This window comes from Thamnophis sirtalis, unplaced genomic scaffold (assembly GCF_051295495.1).
Source record: "Thamnophis sirtalis isolate CommonGarterSnake01/CBP01778 unplaced genomic scaffold, rThaSir2_p1.2 scaffold_1, whole genome shotgun sequence".
Lineage (NCBI taxonomy): Eukaryota > Metazoa > Chordata > Lepidosauria > Squamata > Natricidae > Thamnophis > Thamnophis sirtalis.
The window spans coordinates 457136-481999 of record NW_028261381.1 but is presented as its reverse complement, the minus strand read 5'-3'; the positions used below and the strand labels follow the sequence as shown (position 1 = coordinate 481999).

At 43.3% G+C, this 24864-nt stretch overlaps 1 pseudogene; it reads right to left on the bottom strand.

Annotated features, from left to right (window-relative positions):
- Window positions 1-19551: 19551 nt before the first annotated feature.
- LOC148049308 (trafficking protein particle complex subunit 4 pseudogene) lies at window positions 19552-20070 on the bottom strand (annotated as a pseudogene).
- Window positions 20071-24864: the final 4794 nt, after the last annotated feature.

Sequence of the window (24864 nt, the reverse complement as noted above, 5' to 3'; positions counted from 1 at the left end):
AAACAATCTTAAACAAAGAGGAAGACATTTATAAATGTGGTAAAGGTAAAATATTGTGACTAATATGGAACAATCAGAAGACTCCTTCTTTACGTGATCAAATGGCAATGGACTTATTATCCAGCAGGATAAATAGCTGACCTGCAACTTGACTGCCCATTTCTCTTTCTTCCTTGTCAAAATGACACTCTCACTTATTGTGTTTTGAGAGTTGTTCTTTTTCTGACTCAGTAAATCAGGAAGAGGAAGCTTGCATATATAAGTAGCAACTAAATATTAGTAATGGGACAAGAAATAGCAGACCAAAGAGAAAAAGTGTTTACATGGCATGACATGATATATGCTACTTTAATCCTACAACAGATGAGCTGGCCTTTCCCTAACTTGGGCATCTCCACCCGAGTGAACAAAGTCCCAGAATTCTCAGAAATGGCCCTCCTGGGGGATTCTGGGAATTGAAATCCACATATTGAAAAAGAGCCCAGCTTGGGTAATGTTGTATTAAGAAACACCAAAGTTAGATTAGCAGAATATTTGAGTCACTTATAGCACTAAGATTGTGGTTAAAAGAAAGTTGAATTGTGGTTAAGACAGTTTACATTAATTACAATTTAGAACTGTGTGTAAAATGTAAGCATTTCCTCGTGGCTTCCGATGCCTATCTGTAGTGGCAAATGAAGCTGGCTCCCCCCCCCCCCCTGCCATTGGCCCATCCAGTTGGCAAAAAGCTATGGGGCTTTTCAGTTTCCTTGCATTAATCCTCAACTTCCTTACCAGGGTTGGGCTGATCAAACAGCGGGTGCACCCCGAGTCCACTAAAGCAGAGATTTTCACCCCCCTCTCCCAGTTGGGGATAAACAGTCTTAGGGGAAGGATAAGCCGTTTAATTGGTTTGCTTACCAGTGGTTCATCCTCTGGATCGCTTCCAGATGAGTATGGTTCCTCCTGCTGCGAAGCCGGGGTTTCCTCCTCAAAGAGGGGAGGGGGTGGAGATTCCACGGTCTCCCTACTCCTCAGGGCCGTCTCCTTTCCACGCAGGCCAGGTTTCATAAGCTTTCCCCGTCCAATGGGCGGTCCGGCTTCTTAGCCAGTGCCTGAGAATGGCATTCTGCAGCTCGGTGCCCCTTTTTTCCACGCTTGAAACAGGCTAAGGATTTAGTGTGATTTTTCATCATTTTGTACTATGCCTAGTTACAGGAAAACCAAGGATATCAATGGCTTCTGGCCTCAATCACTGTCTCCTTTTGCATATGAGTCTGGTGGGGGAAAAAAGTCAGTTAATCAGCAGTGCAAGAATCAAAGAATTGAAGGATTGGAAGAATCCTGTAGATCATCTAGGGGTCAGGGGTCCTCTCTGGAGCCACACGTGGCTTTTTCATCCCTCTGCTCCCTGTCGCCGGTCAGTGCCACAATTGACAGGGCTTTCAGTTAGGACAGGTAGAGGAAAAGGGATGCCACACTAGGAGGAGATTTTATGATGGGGGGACTGGGCTTCCGGTCAGCTCCAGAATTGAATGGTGGGCTTCTGTTTAGAACCTTTGTGGCTCTTTCAGTGTTTAAGGTAGCTGACCCCTGGTCTAGTTTAACCCTTCCCCCCCCCCACCGGCTATAACAACATCTGACCATCCAGCCTCTGTTTAACATCTCCTGATCCCACCCTTTCGTGAAACATGTCTTGCTACGGTTAATTAGAAGCGGTAAGAATGGCTGGGATGCTGGCTGCAACAGGATAAGATGGGAATGAGATGGTACAATTCTGATATATACAAGAGGGATTTCATCACTTGGAAATGCAAGGGAGGATCACAGTTTGAATGCATTCCTGAATATGAAAAGTTATGCATAATTAGAAAATGGGAACAATAGTTTGTAGATTGGGCAAGAACAATTATCTCTGATGCCCTTATTTACTTATTAGAGGGATTTGTTTTGCAAGAGTGAATATTAAAACAATAGCCCTAATCACTCTGTCTAAATTTTTGTCTTCTTTCCCAAAAAACTAATGACTTTAGTGTTGACTAAATTATTGTATTTAAATTATATGGGTTCTTCTTTTTAAGCAACAGGAATTTGGGGGGAAACTACACAGGGTTCTCACAACTCTTCACCGTAGACTCTTGAATGCTATTCTGTGACTTCTCTGGCATTCATTGTGTTTTAGTGGCTACAGTGCGAATTTGTTATTGCCATAATCGAAGTTCTTCTGAACCTGCCCCCGTCTAGAAGGCCTCTTGAGAGTTCCCCAACGCGCTTCTATTTCAGCTGCTGAGAATGGGATCTTCAGAGCCACGTGAGACTTTGCTACCGATAATCCTGACGTTTGGTGGCAGCTCTGTGGCATTTTTTTACTTTGCAGGATAACTTTATATCATCAGATAGTTCAGGCATTGATGTAGTGTATAAAAACCTGATACTTATCAGCTCAGCGGTGGACTTTGAGGGATGTGGTGGCTCATGGCTAAGAGACTGAGCTTGTCAGAAAGGTTGGCAGTTTGGCGGTTCGAATCCCTAGTGCCGCGTAATGGAGTGACTCCCGTTACTTGTCCCAGCTTCTTCCAACCTAGCAATTCAACAGCATGTAAAAATGCAAACGCATGTAGTAAATTAGGGACCACCTTTGGTGGGAAGCATTTAGTCATGCTGGCCACAGGTCTTTGGACAGCGCTGGCTCTTTGGCTTTGAAACAGAGATGAGCACCACCCCCTAGAGTCGGGAACGACTAGCACATCCGTGTGAGGGGAATCTTTACCTTTTAGTGGACTTTCTTTGATCCCAAGAAAGCTTGATTAGTAATGAGGGTGCTTCATTCATGCCAAGAATCTAGTTAGCATTTGCTTGACCCACAGGAGCATCCATAGACTCCTTTGATTTAATGCTTTGCTGTTTCTTCTGCTGGAAGGAGAAGGAGGAGAATATGACATTCCTCTGTACAAGTGAATAATGTGTTGCTGTTGGGGAGGGAAAGAAAATCATTTTATTATGCCACATCTTCATGATTACCATCAGTCAGGCAGCCTTACCATTGCTTGCCTATAATATTACAGCACAGAACAAAATAAATAATATAAGAAAATATTTTTCTATAAGTGTTGATCCTGTTCATCCCCATTTCCCTTGTCTCATTAATATAACTTCAATAATCTTCTTTGTAGACTAGGGAATTTTGCAACTACGCGGCAGTTAGGCGGTTGGTATGATTTGCTGCTAGCTGGATTCCAGGCGTGTTGAGATTTGTCTTCAGAAGAGTCTGGATGACAGCTTCTTTTTTTTTTGCTCTTTTAGATTTGATTTCAAAAGAGGTTTTTCTGCATTTTCATTCATCAGTGAACACACTCTGCATGGAAAATTAATTTTAGGGTGTTTACTAAGCGATGCCAAAAATAGCTTCTATGTTGGGGAATGGTGATTTATAAATTTTCCTAATATTGATTAAAAGGGCAATAGAAGTCATCTATAGTATGTTCATGCCAGGGGTGGGTTCCTGCCAGTTCTAATCTACAGCGCCGTTTAGAACCGGTTCCAGTTCCCTTCCCCCGCCCGTTCACACATCATCAAGATGAAGAGTGAGAGGAGGAATTCTGGGAGTTAAAGTCCACAAGTCTTAAAGCTGTCAAGTTTGAAAACCCCTGGGGTTTTTTCTAAAGGGTTAGGGGTGCAAGGGTCTTGTAACTTGACAGCTTTAAGACTTGCTTCAAATGCCAGAGTTTCTGAGCCAACATATTCTATGTTCTATATTCCATTCCAATAATAATAATTTTTCAAGCGCATTTATATAAAAATAAATACAAAAATCAAATATCAACAATTTTGTTCATTCAACAACAAAAAAAGAAAGTCAATGGGCAGTCCAAAATGACCGTTGGCTTACCTGAATGGTCATTCTGTAGGTGCTGCGGGAGTCTCCAAGCATGGGTTAACTTCAGCTGCCCAAGGACTGAGTTCAAAGTTTGGGTAGCCAAACCTCTTGCTCCCCTCAGAGGCTCAGTTTAAAAAACAAAGAATAAGTCCCAAAAGGAGGAAATCCATGAAGGTTTCATGTCCTCAAAGTTGGTAACACAGGCACCCATGGGTGACCCCAGGGTGGGGTTGGACACTCCCACAGCACCTAGAGAACAACCATTCAGGTAAGCCAACGGTCATTCTCCTAGGTGCTGCTGGGAGTGTCAAAGCATGGGACATACCCAAGCTATGTCGTCCCAGGGTGGGAAGAAGAGTCCAGACCCACGGGAGTCACAATGACCTGTTGTAAGACTCTTCTTGCGAAGGAAGCCTCCGCAGATGCAAAGGCATCCAGTCTGTAGTTTCTCACGAAAGAAGATGGTGACGACCACGTCGCAGCCCTCCATATCTCCTCAATGGGCGCTTGCGTGGCCCACGTGGCCAAGGTCGTGGCATTTCTAGTTGAGTGTGCTGTAATGCGAGGAAGTCTAGCCTGCTAATCATAGGCTAGTTTGATACATGCCCGTATCCAGAGTCCTATGGCAGAAGATGAGACTTTCCAACCTGTGAAAAGAGGCAGTTCTTTTCTTGTATATGCGCACAGCATGGCGAACATCAAGCTTATGCCACACGTGCTCCCTTGGATGCCTGGGTCGCAGACAAAAATCAGGGAGAATCACCTCTTGTGTCCTGTGGAAGAAACTGTTGACTTTCGGCACAAATGCCGAGTCCAGTCTGAGAACGACACTGTCCAGATGCAAAGGTCCTCTCTGACTGCGGATAGCTTGGAAATCCTCCGGGCCGAGGTGACCACTATGAGAAAGGCGGTTTTGAGAGATAGGTGACACAAACCGATGGATCAAAGCGGTTCGAATGGAGCTGCAGTCAGAGTCCGTAGGATGACGGACAAATCCCAGGTCGAGTATTGTAGGAGGGCTGAGATTGGCAGCCCACTTGAGGAAACTACGAACCTGAGGATGTCTACTAAGAGGCAGAGATGAGTCCATGGACAGAATGGTGGCCAAGGCTGCCATCTGCCAACGGAGAGTGTTGGGCGTGAGACCCTTGTCCAAGCCCTTCTGGAGAAAATCCAGAAGTTGCAGAATAGTTGCGGAAGTGGCGACAATGTGATGAGACTGGCACCAAGTCGAAAAGGCAGACCAAGTTGCCTCATAAGTTCTGATTGTGGCGGGTCACATGGGGTATGGGGTATGGGGTATGGGGCAAACTTTGAACTCAGTCCTTGGGCAGCAAGCTGAAGTTAACCCATGCTTGGACGCTCCAAGCAGCATCTAGGACAGAAATGGCGGACCTTTTTTGCCGTAATGGGGAGCGCAGGGGGGGTCGTGCATGGGTGTGCCACTCCCATAATGCAATGTGTGATACCCCCCACCCCCAGTACACATGCATGCATAAGAGGCATGACCCCCCATTTTTCCATGCTTTTTTCACCCTCCCCCGCCCCGGGAGGCCCTCTGGAGGCTTCAGGGACCTTCAGGAGGCTTCCCTGAAGCCTCCAGAGGACTAAAAAGGACCCTCGGAGTAAACTGGAAGTGACTTCCAGTTTGCTCATAGAGTGGTTTTTAGTGCTCTGGAGCTTCAGGGAAGCCTCCTGAAGGTCCCTGAAGCCTCCGGAGGGCTTAAACCGACCCTACGAGCAAACTGGAAGTTCGTTCCCAAACTTCTGGTTTGCCCATAGGCCTTTTTTTTTTTTTTTTGCTACAGAGGCTTCAGGGAAGCTTCTGAAGCCTCCAGGGGAACAGGGGCTCTTTTTGCCCTCCCCAGGCTCCTATAAAGGCCCTGGAGCCTGGGGAGGGTGAAAAATGTCTTTAAAAAAGGCTGAACTCAGCTGGCCAGCTGACAGGGCAACGCCTCGTGTATCCTGACAAATGGCTCTGCGTGCCACCTGTGGCATGAGTGCCACGGGTTCGCCATCCTGGACCTAGGAGAATCCCTGGTTCTAAACACAGAGAATGGATTCAAAAAGGAGCAATCAGGATATAAGAAGTCTGGAAATTAAGTCCTACAAGCAACAATTAAAAGATGTAGGCAAAAGATGTAACTTGTAAAAGAGAATAATGAGGGGGCTATGATTGCTGTCTACAAATACTCAGAAAGTTGTCATGTGCAAGTGAGAAACCTGTTCCGCACTAAAACTGAAGACAACAAAGAGACAAACATTTTGAAATAAAAAAAAGATTCAGAAAATTCAATTACTCCGGACAGTAAGATCTGTTGGATCTGGTGGATAGTTTTCTATTTTAGAATTGGATAGATTCCCTCTTGCTGGTGAAGTCCAAACAGGTTTAGATCTTCCCTTCCAATTCTTACATTATATGGATTTCTAAATAATTTTTATTGCATAATCTCAGTAGGCATATCCCCAAGAAGATATTGTATTTCTATAGATATTGCCTTAGAACAGGACTCAATTATGTAAACCTTGCTACAGAACCAGTTGTCTAAGTAATTGTACACTGTATACATGTCCCCTAAATCTCTAATGCCCCCAAGTCTTTTTTTATTACTTTCTTGTTAAACTAACAAGAGGATATGAAAAAGTGACAGAATTTCATGAGGACCACACATCTAGATGTGTCATACATGTAAGATGCTTTTGTCTGACTGCATTACTCACTTGAAATAAGACACACCCGAGTTCCCTTTGTAAGTGTATTAGTGGTAGTTTTAGTGGTGTTTTGTGCCACCAAAAGTAACCAAGCTTCCAACTGAATTTGTCTGTATGAAAGCAGTTGGAAATCTCTCAGCTTTGTCCAGCAGAGTTAATACAATTAGACAAAAATATATTAATAACAGAAAAACAGAGTTGGAAGGAGACTTGAAGGTCTTCTAGAAGCCCGACCCCCTGCTCAAGCAGGAAACCCATTCCAGACAAGTGGTTATCCAATCACTTCTTAAAAACCTCCAGTGTTGGAGTACCCACAACTTCCGTTGTATTCGTTCATTGTTCTCACTGTCATGAAATTTCTCCTATAGTTCTAGATCTTTTTTATTTGTTGCACTAATTTTGTATAATTATTTTCTTTTATAGTTGAGCACTTTGCATATTCCAAGATATTTAACTTTCTTTGTCACTTGCAGTCATATTATTCTTTCTAATTCTTTATTTTGTTCTTCCTTCAAATTTTAGTTATCATTTTAGTCTTTTCTCTATTAATCTTTAACCCTGCTACATCTCCATATTTTCCTAGTTCTCGCATCAAGCTGTTTCCTGTTTCTAGTGGGTCTTCTATAATGAATACCAAATCGTCTGCAAGGGCCTGGATTTTATATTCCTCTTTTTTTAATTTTAGTTCCTCTTATCTCCGAATTTTGTCTAATTCTTATTAAAAGACTTTCAAGCGCCAGGATGAAGAGCAGAGGTGATAGTGGGCATCCCTGCCTTACTCCTTTCATTATTTTAAAGGTCTCTGTACTTTCCCCATTTAATAATATATTTGCCTTTTGGGTGAAGTATATTGTTTCTATTAATCTTTTAAATTGGTCCCCTAAGTTCATTATTAGGGAAAATAGCAGCGATAAAAATGAATGTACTACCCAGACTATTATACCTATTTCAAACAATCCCCATAAAATTAGGAAAATGTTTCTTTTTACTGAATTGAATAAGATTATATTAAAATTTATATGGCAAGGGAAGAAAGCCAGGATAAAGTTGAAAGCTCTACAGGATGACAGAAGCAGAAGTGGGATGGGACTCCCGGACTGGGAGCTTTATTACAAAACAGCAGCACTAACATCGATCAGGGACTAGATAAATTTAAAAAATAAAAGAATACTAACATTAAAGGGCCATGATTTGCAAATGGGATGGCATTTTTTCCTATGGGAAGAGGGTAAAAAGAAACAAAAATACTTCCACAGACACTATATTAGAGATGCACTGATACAGGTCTGGAATAAAATTAGAGAAAAACATTACATGAAAATACCGACATGGCTTTCCACTATGGAAGCCATCACACATCCCAATACACGAGATCTATCGAAAATGGTTAGATGTAGTGAAATTTTAGGCAGCCAAGGGAATTTGAAAACATATCCAGAATTAAAGGAGCAAAATATAAATATAGATTGGTGGCCATATCTCCAACTACAATCGAGATACAAAAAAGACGTAAAAGAATATGGAATATACACAGAATTACAACACATAGATAAAATTTTAATTGGCCCAGAAAATAAATTCATAACGAAAATTTACAAATATTTATTAGAAGTAACATTAGAAGAAGAAAAAGTTAAAGGTTGCATGATAGCGTGGGCCAAAAACTTTGGTTACAATATAGATCTAATGGATTGGGAAAGAATTTGGAACACAAATTATAAACTAACACGATCAGCAGCACTTAAAGAAAATATATACAAAATGTTTTATCGTTGGCATTTATCATCAACAAGATTGGCTAAAATGTGCCCAAACATGAAGCCGACCTGCTGGAAGTGTAAAAAAGTACAAGGGACCTATTATCACATATGGCGGACCTGCCCAGAAACACAAAAATATTGGAGAAAAATTTGGAAATGGGTGCAATAAATTACAGAACAGATAAAATACAAACCCAAAAATCTTTCTACTGGGAATAATCAAAGGGAAATATACAAAGAAAATTAAGTATATAGTAGCACATCTGCTAACTACAGCTAGAATAGCATTTGCCCAATGCTGGAAACAAAATAATACCCCCTCGGACGAATTAGTGATAAAAAAAACTTTGGATTGTGCAGAGATGGACAAATTAACACTGAAATTTATCTTTTAATTTCAGGGTTAATTTGTCCCGAAGAGTCGGAATATTATGAAATTTGGAACAATTGGTACAAATGACTGCGAAACAGGAATAAAATTAATTAAGCCAAAAAACAATATATATAAATATATATAGAACTGTGTATATAGAAGCGAAATATTCTATACATGTACAGGTATGATGACATAACAATGTTGATGTAATGACTCTAAGGTGTTGTAGAAGGGAAAAAATAATTTAAAAAATCTGCTAAAAAAAGAAGAAGAAATTTCTCCTCAGTTCTAGATTGGTTCTCTCCTTGATTAGTTTCCATCCATTGCTTCTTGTCCTGCCTTCGGGTGCTTTGGAAAGTGTGTTGACCTCCTTTTTTGTGGCAGCCCCTCAAATATGAAACACTGCCATCGTATCATAAATTCAGAAAAAGTCTTAGGAAACAAATCAAAGCATTAGAAGCACGAAGGAGCAGGGGAAATTTACAAGTAGTTGTGAAAAAACATTGTCCATCATCTTGCGTATATGGTGGGAAGCAGTGACGTGCGGTGAGGTTTATGGCTGGTGAGGCAAGTGGGCAAAAGCCGCCCTGCCGCCCTGACCTAGAGGCGGGACATAGCGCCGGGGCGGCAGGGCGGCTTTTGCCTGCTTTCAAGAGGGCCTGTTGTATGAACACAGCAATTGTGATCTATAAATCCATAGTTTAGAACTGATCATGATGTGTAAACTCCAAGTGATCTTTTGCATATTGGGGAGGTAAGTAGGCTAAAAACAATTCAGCCTTTTATTTCCTATCAATTCTGGCGCAAGATGATAGTTTAACCCCCCCCCCCCCCACACACACACACCAATAGCGCAGAGGCTGAGGAAAATGAGAGTGGAGAACTGAGCTGCTCAATTGAGAATTGAGCTGGCGGGGCAGAGGAAACGAGGCGAGGTGGCCTCAGGTGACAGCCCTTTGGAGGCGTCGCTTCTCGGGCCGAGCCCAGGTGCCTATGTAACAAAGCCCATGGTAACGTGGTTGCCACCACAGCGCTGGCTGCCTGGTACCCGGGTCCTGCCCCTTTGAGCCGCCAGAGGGTGGGATGGAGGCAAAGAAATCCTTTCCACCCCAACCTCCAGCCAGTTCCTCCGGCGCTCTCGCGGGTCGCTGGGTCCTGGAGTCGTCGGCCTTTCCTTTTCCTCCTTTCACGTGCTCACTCCCCATCCCATGCGGGTGGCGGAGGGGAAGGAGTCTCTGGTGGCTGCAGCAGCAGCAGCTGGAGCGCAAATCCGGGCAGCTGGCTCTGGCTCTCCCTTCCCCGAACATGTCCCGTTGCTGCTGGTGCTGCTTTTTGGTGAATCCGGCTGGAGGGCGGGGCTCTTGCCATCACTGCTGCTGCTGCTGCCGTCGCTGGCACCACCACCACCAGAGAGCTCACCATTCCAAGCTGCACTCGTGAGTATGGCCAGGCCCGGGGCGGCGGCATGCACTTTAAAATGTCAGCGCGCCTCCCGGCCATAAAACAGGACATGTTTCGCTCTATGGCGGAGTGGCATGCACTTTAAAGTGCCAGCGTGCCTTCCAGCCATTCAGCGGGACCCGCTGTATGGCCAGAAACTGGTGTGTCCTGCTCTATGGAGAGGCGCAGCGGCATGGCTTTAAAAAATAAAAAAGTGCCAGCCCGTGTGCCAGCAGAGGCAGGTAAAACACACACACAGACACACACACAAATTACTTATAATAAAACAAATTACAATTCCTTACACATAATTTTGAATTCCTCCCCCCTTCCCCCTCCCTCCGACCCACATACCTTTTCCAGCTGTGTCAGTCAGAGGATTTCAACTCTCCTCTTGTCCGCCACGATGAAAATGTGAAAAGAAAAAAGGCAAGAGCTGCTCCAGCCAGGCTGGGATAGTTGCTGCCAGAGTCTCCACGTGGATGGCTCTGCTTACCTGCTTAAAGAAAGCCTCTAAAACAAAGCGTCCCCTGCAGGAGGAGGCGAGAGAACCAGGTGCCTCCTTTGCATAAGGAATTTTTCCCCTTTTAACCCTTGCTTAACTCTGCTCAGGTAATCATAAAGCTAGAGTAAAGGAGGCCCGTGATTCTCTCGCCTCCCACGGTGACTCTGGCAGCAACTACCTCTGCCTTTTTCCTTTTAATTTCGCTTTTCTTTCCATCATGACGGTGGTGCCTCCCCTGCCTGCACGTCACTGGTGGGAAGGGGGGGGGGCGTTGTGAGGTATAATCCTTGTCTCCTGCTGGCTTTTTGGATATGTTTTGGTTGTTTTCTTGGCCAAAAGCAGAAGTAGCTTGCCAGTTTTTCCCAAATGCTTTTAACTTTACATATTTGTCCAATTCTCTGATGTGACGCCACTTAGTTTCCTGAGGTTGGCAAAGGTCAGTTCGAGGCTGCACCTGCGATAGGCTCACTCAGCCCTGTCCATGCACCACCAGGGAATTATCCAGATCCTGTACATGGCATTATTTATTGATTTGATTTTTATTCCCCCTCAATCTTGGGGAGTTGCATCACAATAAAAACCTCCGTGGAATTAAGACAACATACGACCCAAATTCTAGACAGAAGCGAAGTTGGAGGGAAAAATGACAATAAAGAGAGCAGAAGATGCGCCTGGAAGTCCTCATTATTACTGAATTTAGTTTATTGAGAATATTTTATATTCTAAATTAACTAAACTTTAATTTTCATATTTTATTAAAATAAAAATATATATTTTAATATTTTAATAATTTAGAATATTGCCTGCCTCATCCCTGCTGATTGCCCAAATCGGCTGTACAGTCATCCCGGCTGAGGATTGTCAGCTGCTCCTGCAATCTGGCTGGGTGGGAGAGCTTCCCTGACAGGTTTCTTGGTGCTGTTTCCCTGCCAGCTTATTTTGTTGCAAAACAAGCATGTTTGTTGCGTAACAGGAGGCAGGAAATGCAATCTTCCTGTCAAAGCAAAGGGAGAGAGTTGGAAGCATTGTATAATTGAGGGTGCATCCAATTTACATTCTTAAACATTGTATTCCAAGCTTCCCCGTGTGGAGTTTTAATAGTGGGAATGAAACATATTGCACTGTAAGAGGAGATCCATATTGGTCCACGTCCGGGTAAAAAATTAGGAGTCCAGCAACAGCCTTTCCAACGAACACATTTAATTAACACTAATATACTTTCATGAACTGAAGTAAGCTGCAGCTCAGAAAGGTTTATATCTTTTAATAAAATAAGGTAATTGGAAACTCCTTTGAGATTCCTGATTTTTTTTATTATTATTAATGAACAAAATTAACATTTCATAGCATCTACACCTTTCAAGTGTGTCTCAAACGGCTCAACTAGGCAAATTTCAAACAGAATGTAAAAAATGTGAAAGACTCTTGTTAAGCAGCAATTGTGTCAGTAATGAGATCTGAATGAATCCTTGAAGATTTGCTATTGGGAATGCACAAGGATCGCCTAACCTGCTCGGTGGCTGAATTCTGGCTCTGAAAGGAGCTAAACTGGCTCTTTGTCAATCTGAGGAGCAGATTGCCCAGCCCAGCTCCAAATTCTAGAAAATGAATGGGAAGAAAAAGCACCTGCCTGCTTATGATCAAGCCTGGGAAACTGTAATGTTACGGAATAAAATTGTAATAATAGAGAAATGTAACAAGGCTGGTTGAATTTTTTTAAGTTAACGCACTGCAATATACTTAGATTTTAGTAAGGCATTGAGAAAGCAGACAACAATGAACTTCATAGTTTCATAGTTTCATAGTTTATTGACATTTATAGGCCGCCCTTTTCCCTGAGGGGACTCAGGGCGGCTTACAATTAATAGGGAGGGAGTGCAAGACAAAACACAAGAAAAAAAGAAACATGTGAATAAAAAAATAAACCGATAAAACACAACATTCATTCAGCATTCGGGTGGGGCGAGGTTAGGGTCTTATCCCCCAGGCCTGACGGGATAGCCAGATCTTGAGGGCCGTGCGGAAGGTCTGGACTGTGGTGAGGGTGCGGATCTCCACGGGGAGATCGTTCCAAAGCTGCGGAGCTGCAACTGAGAAGGCTCTCCTCCGCGTAGTCGCCAGTCGGCACTGACTGGCGGATGGAATTCGGAGGAGGCCTACTCCTCTCGGAATAGGCAACATCACCAGGTGAGGCACGGTGGTTCAGTGGTTAGAGTGCAATACTGCAGGCTTCTTCTGCTGCTGCCTGCTGCCTGCCTGTAATTTGGCAGTTCAAACCTCACCAGGCTCAAGGTTGATTCCGTCTTCTATCCTTTCCAGGTGAATATAATGAGGACACAAATTGTTGGGGACAATATGCTGACTCTGTAAACCGCTTAGAGGGGGCTGTAAAGAACTGTAAAGTGGCATATAAGTCTAAGTGCTCTTGCTATCACTACCAGATGAATGTGTAGCTGGCTGACAAACCGTACTCGATGAATAATTCTTAATGATACTACGTCCCATGGAGAGAAGTAAGTGGTGGGGAACCACAAGCCTTCATCTTAGACCCAGCAGTCTTCAGTATCTTCATAAATAACTGTGGGGGACTCTCAGAGGGGAACTCGTCAAATTTGCAGATGGCACTAAGCTAGCAAGAATAGCCAACCCTCCAGAAGATCCAAAGCTCAGGATCCAAAAAGATCTTGACAAACGTAAACAATGCGCCCGATCCAGCAAAATGAATTTCAATGTGAAAGAAAGCGAAGCTTTGCATTTAGGCAGGAGAAATCGAAGGTGTAAGTGTAGATTAGGCAACACCTGGCTCAGAAACAGTGAGGGGCCTTGGGGTCTTAGTAGATGATCCCTTGAATATGCAGCAGCAACCAAAAAAGCGAATACAATCCTGGGTTGTATAAACAGAGGCATAGAATCAAAATCATGTGAGATATTAGTAACCCTTTATAAAACCCTAGTAAGGCCACAACTGGAATATTTTGGTCACTAGTTCAAAAAAATTGTTGAGACTTTGGAAAAAGCTCTTAGAAGAGCAGCTAAGATGATCAAAGGCCTGGAACGGGTGCAGGGTTTGGGTTTGGCTAGTCTAAAGAAAAGAAGAATAAGAGATGAAATGATAGCAGTATTCCAGTATTAGAGGGGGTCAAATTATTCTCCAAAGCACCAGACAAAAAACAATGGTTGGAAACTAATCAAAGAGAGAAGCAACATGGAATTAAGGAGAAACTTCCTAACAGTGAGGACAAGTAAGCAGTGGAACAGAAGTTGCCTCTGGAAATCATGGGCCTTCCATCACCGGAGGTTTTTAAAAAGAGCCAAGGTGGCGCAGTGGTTAAATGCAGCACTGCAGGCTACTGCTAGATCAGCAGTTCAGCGGTTCAAATCTCACCGGCTCAGGGTTGACTCAGCCTTCCATCCTTCCGAGGTGGGTAAAATGAGGACCCAGATTGTTGGGGGCAATATGCTGACTCTCTGTAAACCGCTTAGAGAGGGCTGAAAGGCCTATGAAGCGGTATATAAGTCTACTGCTATTAAAAAGAGTCTAGACAGTCACTTATCTGAAATGGTATAGGTTCTTCTGCTTGAGCAGGGGGCTGGACTAGAAGACCTCCAAGATCCCTTCCAGCTCATTTTATTCTACATTCTACATTTTTCCACACTTGAAACCATTGCAGTATCCCCATGGTCACATGACCAACATGTGGACGCTTGACTGACTCAATATTTATGACTTTTGCAGTATCCTAGAGTTATGTGATCACACAACCTTCTGACAAGCAAAGTCAATGGGAAAGCCAGATTCATTTAACAACCTTGTGACTAACAATTGCAGTGATTCATTTAACAACTGCAATGTTGTGTGTGGGGAACAGATGAGGAACCAGATTTAACACCCCTTCCCGCCCACAGAATGATCCATTAACTATGTTCTACACAACATAATCGTCCAGCTACATTGGTCCCTGGTGGTTTCATGTGGACTTGCAGCTCTCCTGTATTTCTATTGGGCCCCCAACCATTGACCGCATCCTTGACGCTTCTTCAACTACATCAGATGGATTACAATTACTATCTGGGGCCTCCAACTGGGCATATCCCTCAGCCGGAGACAAAGAAGAGCGAGATGGACTCCGCAGCCGTGAACCCTCAATAACAGATGTTTCATTCTGCACTGGACTCGGCCCTTTCACTGCGTTGTCTTACCTCTCGCTCTTCTGGATCCCCACCCGGTTTGCTTTTTCCAGCTGTCCCCATCACACAGCTCCAAAGCTGGTCAATACGTCGGCGCCACAGTTGTCCATCCTCAAGCTCCACCCGATACAAACAGGGACCCGTAACTTCTGTGATATGTGCTGGCACCCATAGGGCTTGTAGACCAGTATAATTCTGGCCATGTACTCGGTCATCTTGCTCAAATGTTCTGACTGTAGTTTCCTAATCTGAAAGGATTTCTGTTGAATAATCCGGATGACTGTTCTCTTTCCAACAGCTACATTATTCAACTCAAATACTCAACTGAGTAAACTTTACATCCAAGTAAAACTTTATTTTCCACAAAGTCTTCTCCTCTCTCCAAGTCCAGCCTTTTCTCCATTCACTCATTTTCCCCGAGGTTGCAATTCTATGCTTGTTTATGGGTTTTTTTAAGGCTTTTGGAGAGTTTACTTTTTGGTGAGGAGGTTGTTACACCTCTTCCCCACGCTTTCAGGAAGATCCCCTGATAATTTAATATTTTGCAACCTGAAAGTTCCACAACTGTTAATACACGCAGTTCATAATTCTGAATTTAGAAAACTCAACAATGTAGCATTAGCTAATTGATCTGATTTAAGAAGAGATTGGGCAACCATTGGTCTGAAATCATGTAGGGTTTCCTGCCTGAGCAGGGGATTGGACTAGAAGACGTCCAAAGATCCCTTCTAATTCTGATATTCTATTCATCTATTTAGCATTAGCATCAGTGATGGGATTCAGTGTTTTTTATTACTTATTATTGTTCTGTGGACATGGCGTGGCTCGGTGGGAGTGGCTTGCTGAGAGCGATAGGGGAAGGATACTGCAAAATCCCCATTCCCTCCCCACCCCACTAACCTGCTTTCTAGCTCCGTTCTCCTGTGCGGGGGTCAACGGAAGAAGACCCAGCCGACCAGCTGGGACTCAGGAGGCAGCGAATAGATGGGAGCGGAGCCAGCCAGTTCTCTGAACTACTCAAAATTTCCAGTACCGGTTCACTAGAACTGGTGAGAACTGGCTGAAGACCACCTCCGATGAGCATCCTGAAAAGCTGGATCTCTGTTTGAAGGTATGAAATGCAAGGTTAACAATGAATAGAAGTATACTTTCTGGGGGGAAATAATGCTAATGTTAACTGAATATATATTGTAGAATGAAAATGAGGCCTTTAGTTATATTAGATGGAATATCTGAGACGGTAAATATTATTTGAAGATGCAGATGTTAAAACAACTGTAACCAAACAACATGCTGCATGTGATGATGGTTTTTTTTCCCCTCCCCCTTCTTTTTTGGACCTTTTTGTCTTTTTTGTCCTTTTTTACTTCCCCCTCCTTCCCCCCCCCCCTTTTTTTTTAAACCCTAGCTTATTGTGGTGTTTATTAAATATACAACAGAGAGATACGGGATGTATAAACTTAATAGGGATGCACCTGTGATCAAACGACATATTGTATGTGATGATGGGGTTTTTTCCCCCTTTTTTTTCTTCTTCTCTTTTTCCCATTGTTGTCTATGTAATAAAAAAATAAAAGAATTGTCAAAAAAATAAAAAATAAATAAAAGCTGGACGTCTGCTGTGTACTGTGAAAGAGACGGTGCCCTTTGCCTATCAGCAGCCTTCCTATTGGTAGCTGTCCTCCTACTGCCACCTTCAGGTGACAGGAAGAATCAGAAACTCCAGTGACCATCGAGCAACACTCCCAGGAGATTTGAAATGGTAACAGCAAAGCTGTGACTAATTTAGAGTGAGGAGTTGGGCCAGCTGGGACCGTGTAGGCAAGGAGGACAACAATCCCCCTAGAGAAAGCGATGGCTGAATTAAAACCACAGGGAAATAATTGCCAACTACTTCTGTATTATTGCCAAGGAAACTCATGCATATGGATGAGAGAACTTTGGGCGCAGATGAAAGAGGCGTGATTTACATATGGTAATTTACCAGGAAGCACATTGAACTTCAACTAAGTACGTTGGAAGATGATGATTTGGCCAGACAAAACCAGCAAGGAATTTCAGTCATCAAAGGTACCAATATTAACAGAGAGATTCCATGTTTTAAAAGGAAACACTCTAAATTTAGTATCTGAAAAGCATGAAAAGGGAGAACAAATAGTTAAAGCAGAAATAAAAATATGCCAAATTAAATGTCCTAGGACTAAGTGAATGTAAGTGAGCCTAAATGGGCACTTCAGATGAGATGACTCCATGTTGTTATTTAGACCATAACAAAAAGAGTAACAATGAGTAAAAATAATGTGATATTAAAAAAGAACCTTACTACATACAGTATGTATTCAGCTATAATCCAATAAGCAGAAATTATACCTATTAGAATTAAATGGATATCTAGTAAACCTCTGTATTATGTAAGTACAATACAGATACACACTGTTGCAAGACACCATGGAGGAAGATGCTAAGAATTTTTATGACAAATTACAAGTTGTGTTAGTTGCATCATAGACGTAATAGTATTCATTGGTGATTGGGGTGCAAACCATTAGAGAAATTTAAGCACCTAGAACACGGGTGCCAAACTCACATCGTCACGGTGGCATCACATGAAGTTATCAGGACTTCCCCCCCCCTTTGCTAAACTGGGCATGGGCAGCACGTGAGACATTCGCCCCACGGGCCAAGAGTGCCAGGGTTCCACATAACAGATCCATTGCAAGCAAGAACTCTAAGGCAGGCAGATTCCTCAAAGAATATCTTTACTGGAAATATCAAATTAGCACATATCTGGTGAAAACCAACTCGGGGGGGGGGGGCTTGGTTTTCACCTAATTAAAAGTTTTCCCCTCCAACCCAAACTCTCAGTCACGTGGCCCAATCATGGCAGCGACCGCAGGTCTGGTGACATCACTCCTCCTTCCTCCAGCCAGGAGTGAGAATGTCCTTGGTTCCCAGGGGAAAGTATTTTATTTTGACTACGCAGCCCCATCTATCTCCAAGAGACGCCCCTCTCTACATCTCTCTCCAGTGTGGCAACACTGGAGCTCCAAGATGGCTTCGACCAGGTCAGCTTCAGGGTTGACAGGGAGTTTGACAGCTCTAGAATTACGGAAAGATCTAGATTTACTAGGTTCAAGGTTGCAGTTGATACATGAATACAGCTTGTGAATAGAATTCTTTGTCCAATGCCAACAACTGGTTTAAGAAACAGCACATTTTTTTCTACAAGGATGCTACCAATTGGTTATCTAAATTAAATATATAATAAGGCAAAGATGTGTAATCAAATCAACTAGAATGCAGACTATGAAAAGATCATGAATTATTAGAATAACTTTGATTTAGAGAATATAGAATTGTAAAATATGACAACATAGATGTATTCAGTATGTCTTAACTTTTATAAAAGTGAACCTGAAGAGGAATAGACACTATGAAAACTGAAGTTTAAAAAACCCTCAAATTTCAAAACACAGAAGGTCCAAATAGAATTGGGTTCATAAAGCTCCAAAATCATGAAAAGCAGAGAGAAAATGGTTGGGCCACTGCACAGATCTACAACGTCTGAACAGACTTCCAAGGAAGAAAAGATAGTTGGACAAAACATGTCAACAAATAACAAAGGAAAGAAAAATGAGAAATATTTTAAGATCAAACAGATCATGGGAGGATTTCTAGCTAGGGCAGAATGACTCAACAATTATCACAGAAGAGATCTGATTAGAGACACGTGGAAGATGGAAATGCTATGCCAAAAGCCTTTAAAATGGCCTTATAGAATGAAAGAAGCGTTTGTTCAGAACTAATATATTCAGGAACTAATGCCATTAGAAAAATAAGATATGTCAGGCAACAGACAATCAAATAAGAAAATACACAGAGATGAAAGGACCACAGAATTATTTAAAGCTGAAGATGAACAGTTCAACTTCTAAGAGCTTTATGTGAACAGTTATGCAAAGGGACACTGGGCTAAAAAAGTTGGAAGGGAGATATAAAAGAATACGCAAGTTACTGAATCATTGCACTAATTCTCCATACAATCTAAATTTTGCTAAAAAAGAATAAACTCAAACTTGGAGAGCAATTCCTCATGGCTGCTTTAATGTCTATTCCTTTCCCTCCCACCCAGAGGCAAAGGAAAACAACAACCGGTAGTTCTCTAGCGCTTCATCAAAGCCTCAGCCATTCAGTTGTCTCCCCGCATTCCCGGCATGGAACCGTAACTCCACCTGCTTCCTTCGACTACCACCTCCTCGTTTATATCCACCCGCGACGAGTAGGCTTTCTCTCTCGATGCGTGTTTTCTCCGGGACTGTCTTCCTTCTTTCCATGGCTTCCAGGCAGCAGCAGCAGCTGGGTGAGTCCCGATCGCCGCGCCTGCCGTCTGGACCCCGCCGGTTCCCTGCACTGCAAAGTTTTGCTCTTCTACTTTCTCAGCAGCGAAGGCGCCCCTCTCTTAACGGAGAAGAAGGGAGCCCCGACTGGCTCGGGGTTTACTGGAGGGCCCCGCCCGGTTTATTGCTAGCAATAAACAAAGTGCCAATCATAAATTAAACACCTACATGTAGCCAACAAGGTTTCCTTCTAACCTCCAGCAGCAGAGGTTGTCCAACAAGGCCGGGTAGAGGGACGACTCTGGAATTGCTGGGAAGCCTTTCGGGTCCCAAGACCCAAACAGTCCGTTGGGCAACTGAAGTGGAAGGACTTCATCCTATGACCCTGGGACAAAGGGCCCGGCCTTCTCTGCCGCCTCCAGGGCAGGTTTCAAGTGTTGATCAAAGAGCTCACATCTGATGGGCATCTCCGGAGAGCAGAAGGGGTTTTTCAGGGCGAAGTCCAAGCAGATCTCGTAAATCTTGTGCAGGGGGGCCTCGATGCCGGACTGCCGCGGGTCAGCCAGCACCACGAACTTCATCCCTGTCAGCGTCTGGAAGCAGTGCAGCTTGAAGGTGTCCGTCTCTAGCACCTCGATGCCGGAGCTGCCCTGCTCGGGGGAGAGCTGCGACCCGATGGCAAAGAGAGAGTGGAACATGGAGGCCATCATCAGCTTCTTGTTGGAGGAGAGCCGCAGGCGGCTGAAGCGGATGGCCACCGGGGAGTTGGCCGGGTTGCCCAGGAACTCCTGCATGTCTTTCCTGTCGGCGGTCGGGCGCCTGTTCACATCAGCGCCGTTGATGGCCAGGACGGCGTGGCCCACGCAGATGCCGTTGCTCTGCCCGAAGGCCAGGAGAATTTAGAGAAGGCTAATTCTGTATGTGATGACACCTCAATCCATTGCAACAACCCAACAATTTCTCTTTGTATAAATCAAGTTTCCTGATGAGCTGCAAAAGATGAGCCCCCTTCCCTTATAGCCTGGAATATATTCTGTTCCATCAAAAGACCGACTCTTTTTTGACTATATATCACAATTTGGCATCCTCTTCTTACAGGAAACCTGGGCCTCCGCAGAGATACAGTTAGGTGGCTATTGGGTTAACTCAATCCCGGCTGTCCCAAGCAAGACGGGGGGGGGGGGAGCTAAAGGGGGTATTGTGACATTAGTTAATACATCCTTGCAATTTAAATGTTTATCACTGCCACCTTTCCAGCCATGGGCTGTGACTACCTTACTTTTATTTAAACAGGTGGAGATTTTGCTTTTTAATATCTATATTCCTCCACTTAATAAGAAGAATTTGTTCAACACGATTTGGGACAGCATAGAAGATTTTATTCTTGCCTGCTCAGAGAAATACCCCACAGCAGCAATAATTATAGGGGGGATTAAATGCTAGGGTGGGACCAAATAATCAAGCATTATTTAATCAATTTAAGATCCACTATGATGAGAATGTAACAGGAGAACCCCTGCGTTCCAGACAATTTAAAGACCCTAAAGCAAATCGGGCAGGTTTGTGTGTAAGACAGATGACTGTATATTTGGACCTTTCCATCCTTCTTGCTTAAAAGCTTGTGCTGACCAACTGGCCCCCATCTTCACCCGCATCTTTAATAAATCACTAGAGATGAGCTATTTTCCTTTTTGCTTCAAATGTTCTACTTTCATCCCAATACCAAAGAAGCCCTCCATCAAGGAACTGAATGATTTCAGACCGGTAGCTCTAACATCTGTAGTTATGAAAACCTTTGAAAGGCTAGTGATGTCCCACTTGAAAACCATTCATGGATCCGCTGTTAGACCCCCTGCAATTTGCATACCGAGCAAATAGATTGACAGATGATGCTATTAATATGGCTCTGCACTATATCCTACAACATCTTGAATCTCCAAAGACCTACGCAAGGGTCTTCTTTGTAGACTTTAGTTCAGCATTCAATACCATCAGACCGGACATTCTTCTAACTAAACTAAATCAGCTAGCGGTACCTGAACACACTTGTCAGTGGATCACAAGCTTCCTAACAGACAGGAAGCAGCAGGTGAAGCTAAGCAAAATCACATCAGATACCTGTGCAATTAGCACAGGAGCCCCCCAGGGCTGTGTGCTCTCTCCACTTCTCTCTCTATACCAATGACTGCATCTCAAACGATTCATCTACTAAACTACTGAAGTTTGCAGATGACACAACAGTGATTGGTCTCATTCGAGACAATGATGAAACCACATACAAATGGGAGGTTGAACAACTAGCCCTGTGGTGCAACCAGAACAATCTTGAACTAAATATACTAAAAACTGTAGAAATGGTGGTAGATTTTAGGAGAAAACCTCTTATACTATTACCTTTTACAATAATAGACAATAGAGTATCAATAGTAGAGGCCTTCAAATTTCTAGCTTCTATCATATCTCAAGACTTAAAATGGAACATCAAAAATCATCAAAAAACCACAACAAAGAATGTTCTTCCTGCGCCAACTCAGAAAGCTCAAACTGCCCAAAGAGCTGATGATTCTATTCTACAGAGGAATTATTAAGTCATCTGCACCTCTATAACTGTCTGGTTTGGCTCTGCAACCCAACAAGACAGACACGGACTTCAACAGATAATCAGAACTGCAGAAAAAACAACGGCTACCAACCTGCCTTCCACGGAGGACCTGCACACTGCACGACTCAAAAATAGGGCTGGGAAAATATCTACAAACTCCTCACATCCTGGACATAAATTGGTTCAACTTCTACCCTCAAAACGACGCTATAGGGCACTGCACACCAGAACAACTGGACACAAGGACAGTTTTCTCCCGAATGCCATTACTCTGCTAAACAACTAATTCCCATAACACTGTCAAATTATTTATTAAGACTGTATTACTATTATTCTTCCCATCTTTCCTAGTAGCTATCTCTTCCCATGTATGACTATAACCATGTTGCTTGTATCTTTACAATTTATATTGTTTTATTTGTTTCCTAGTATGATTTGATTGCTTATCAGTAACCTACGTATGAAGTTTCCAAAAGATGACCTAATTAATTTATGAGCCTCGAGACAAAGTTCAAAAGAAATTCAGTAATTTATTAGGAGCAACATTTTGGCATGTTCTTCTGCAGAGCCGAAACTAAATTTCTGGTTAATGGTCTTTGCACTTTACCCCTATCTCCCCTCTCCCCAGTCTGTGTCATAAATCATAACCACCAACGAGGTGCTGTGAACTTTGCACCCCATACACCGGCTGTAGAAATATGAGATCCGACTCTGGCTGAAGGTATGCATGGAATTCTCCCTCCAATGTCAACTTGATAATAGTCATTGTAACACTTTACAAGTTGACACTATGACTATCACTAAATGTTGTATCTTATGATTCTTGATGAATATATTCCATTTTATTTTTCTTTATGTACACTAAGAGCATATGCACCAAAGACAAATTCCTTGTGTGTCCAATCACTCTTGGCCAATAAAGAATTATATGCTATGCTATGCTGTGGTAAACAGGAGGCGAGGATAACTTCTGAGAGAAATGCCAAATCTAACAGACAGATTTTAGAAATAACAAAGCTCATAACTATACTGAAGAGACCAAGAAGATACAAGAAAGAGGTTTGTCTTGTTGACCACAAGGCTTTTGATTAGCTCACACCAAAATGTAAGGTCAATGAATGTGCCAACCCATTTGTTTATTGTAAAAATTCCTCAAAATAAGAAGCAAGCTTCTGTTGGAACTGAATTGAGAGAAACGGTAGTTCTAAACGTGAAGGGAAACAAATGAGCGATAGATAGACAGACAGACAGACAGACATGTGTGTGTGTGTTATCTATCAATTAATCTAATCTATCTATATGAAACTACCTACATTGAGGGCACCATGCTTATGTGGCTTATTTACAAAATACACAGCTCTTTGGTCAGGCCAATTCAGGCGTGGAATGTCGGGGCATCTTGGGCAAATGTGCATATAGATTGCAGTTATTGCACTGATGGCTCTAGATTTGTACCACTCATGCTTGTTGTGCCTTATTTTGTAAGCCTGACAACCCTTGCCAGGTACGGTGATTTCGTGCCAGCGTTTCCTAGGTGGTGAGGTCTATGCAAAGTGACTTAACAAAAGCCTTTGATGCAATATTTGTTTTGCCCCCCGTGGAAATGTTTCCCAACAGAGTCCCTGAAAAGGAACTGCTTGAGTATGCATTTGTCAACCTCTGGATGAATGACCCTTGGCTCTGTGCTCTCTTCAACATGCATTGTCTGACAGTAGTCTTGCTCTGGAGAGAACTTTAGTGTCTAGGAGTTAATCTAGTCCTTGCTCCTGGGTGAACTTGGTTGTCAGCGAGTGTCTAGGATGTCCTCTACTTCAAAGTGATGTCTGACTTCCATGAGTTCAGAAGGAGAAGGAGCTTCAGCTGGTGGCTGTAATGGAGAGCTTTTGGCTGGTTTAAGCAGACCACAGTGGAACACAAGGTGCTACCTTTCTAAGGTCCTTTTCTAGCTTAAGCTCAACAGTTACTGGGTAAATAACTCTTCCTAATGGGAAAGGCCTAATATTTCACACACACACACACACACCGTTTCTCTGAAGGTTGCCTAGAGTGTAGGTACTAGGTGGAAAGGTACACTTCCTGTCCAATGTTGTAGTTGTTCTGTGGAGACCTCTTTTTGTCAGCATTCTTAACACTTTCCATACTGCAAGACAAGTAGTTTGCAATTGTTTTACCTACTCAGCCAGAGATGCACACTGCAGTGACCATTGCGGGAGTTCCAATATAGCAACAAAATCCTGGCTGGTGGCAACATGAAAAGGAGCGAAATCAGTAATGCTGTGTATAGAATTGTTGCAAGCTACTTTTGTTAGTTTGTTTGTTTGTTTATTGGATTTATATGCCGCCCTTCTCCCAAAGGATTCAGGGCAGCGTACAACATTAAAAAAAACCCCACATATTTCAAAAGTTAAAAGGAAATTAGATAGAGTATCCAAAAACAAACCCAATTAATATTAACAAAACATTTTAAAAATTTGATTAAAATTAACAATTTAATCAATCATTTATTTTATTCTATTCAGGCCAGGCTGGCTTGCTGGAAAAGCCAACTTTTTAGGGCACGTCAGAAGGACCGGAGGTCGGGGATTATGCGAAGCTCCAGGGGGGGCAGCTCATTCCAGAGGGAAGGCGCTCCCACAGAGAAGGCTCTCCCCCTGGGGGGTCGCTAGACGACGCTGTCTGGCCGAGGGCACCCTGAGGAGGCCAACTCTGTGGGATCGCACTGGACGGTGGGAGGCTACCGGTGGCAGTAGGTGGTCTCGCAGGTACCCTGGGCCTAAGCCATGGAGCGCATTAAAGGTCATAATTAGTACCTTGAATCGCACCCGGAAGACAACCGGCAACCAGTGCAGGCCGCCTAAAAGGGGCGTAACATGGGAGCACCTGGGTGCCCCCCATGATAACCTGCACGGCCGCATTCTGGACCAGCTGAAGCCTCCGGGTGCTCTTCAAGGGCAGCCCCATGTAGAGAGCTTTGCAGTAGTCCAGGCGAGAAAGGACGAGGGCGTGAGTGACTCTGCACAGGGCATCCCGATCCAGGAAGGGGCGCAACTGACATACCAGGCAAACCTGGTAAAAGGCCCCCCTGGTC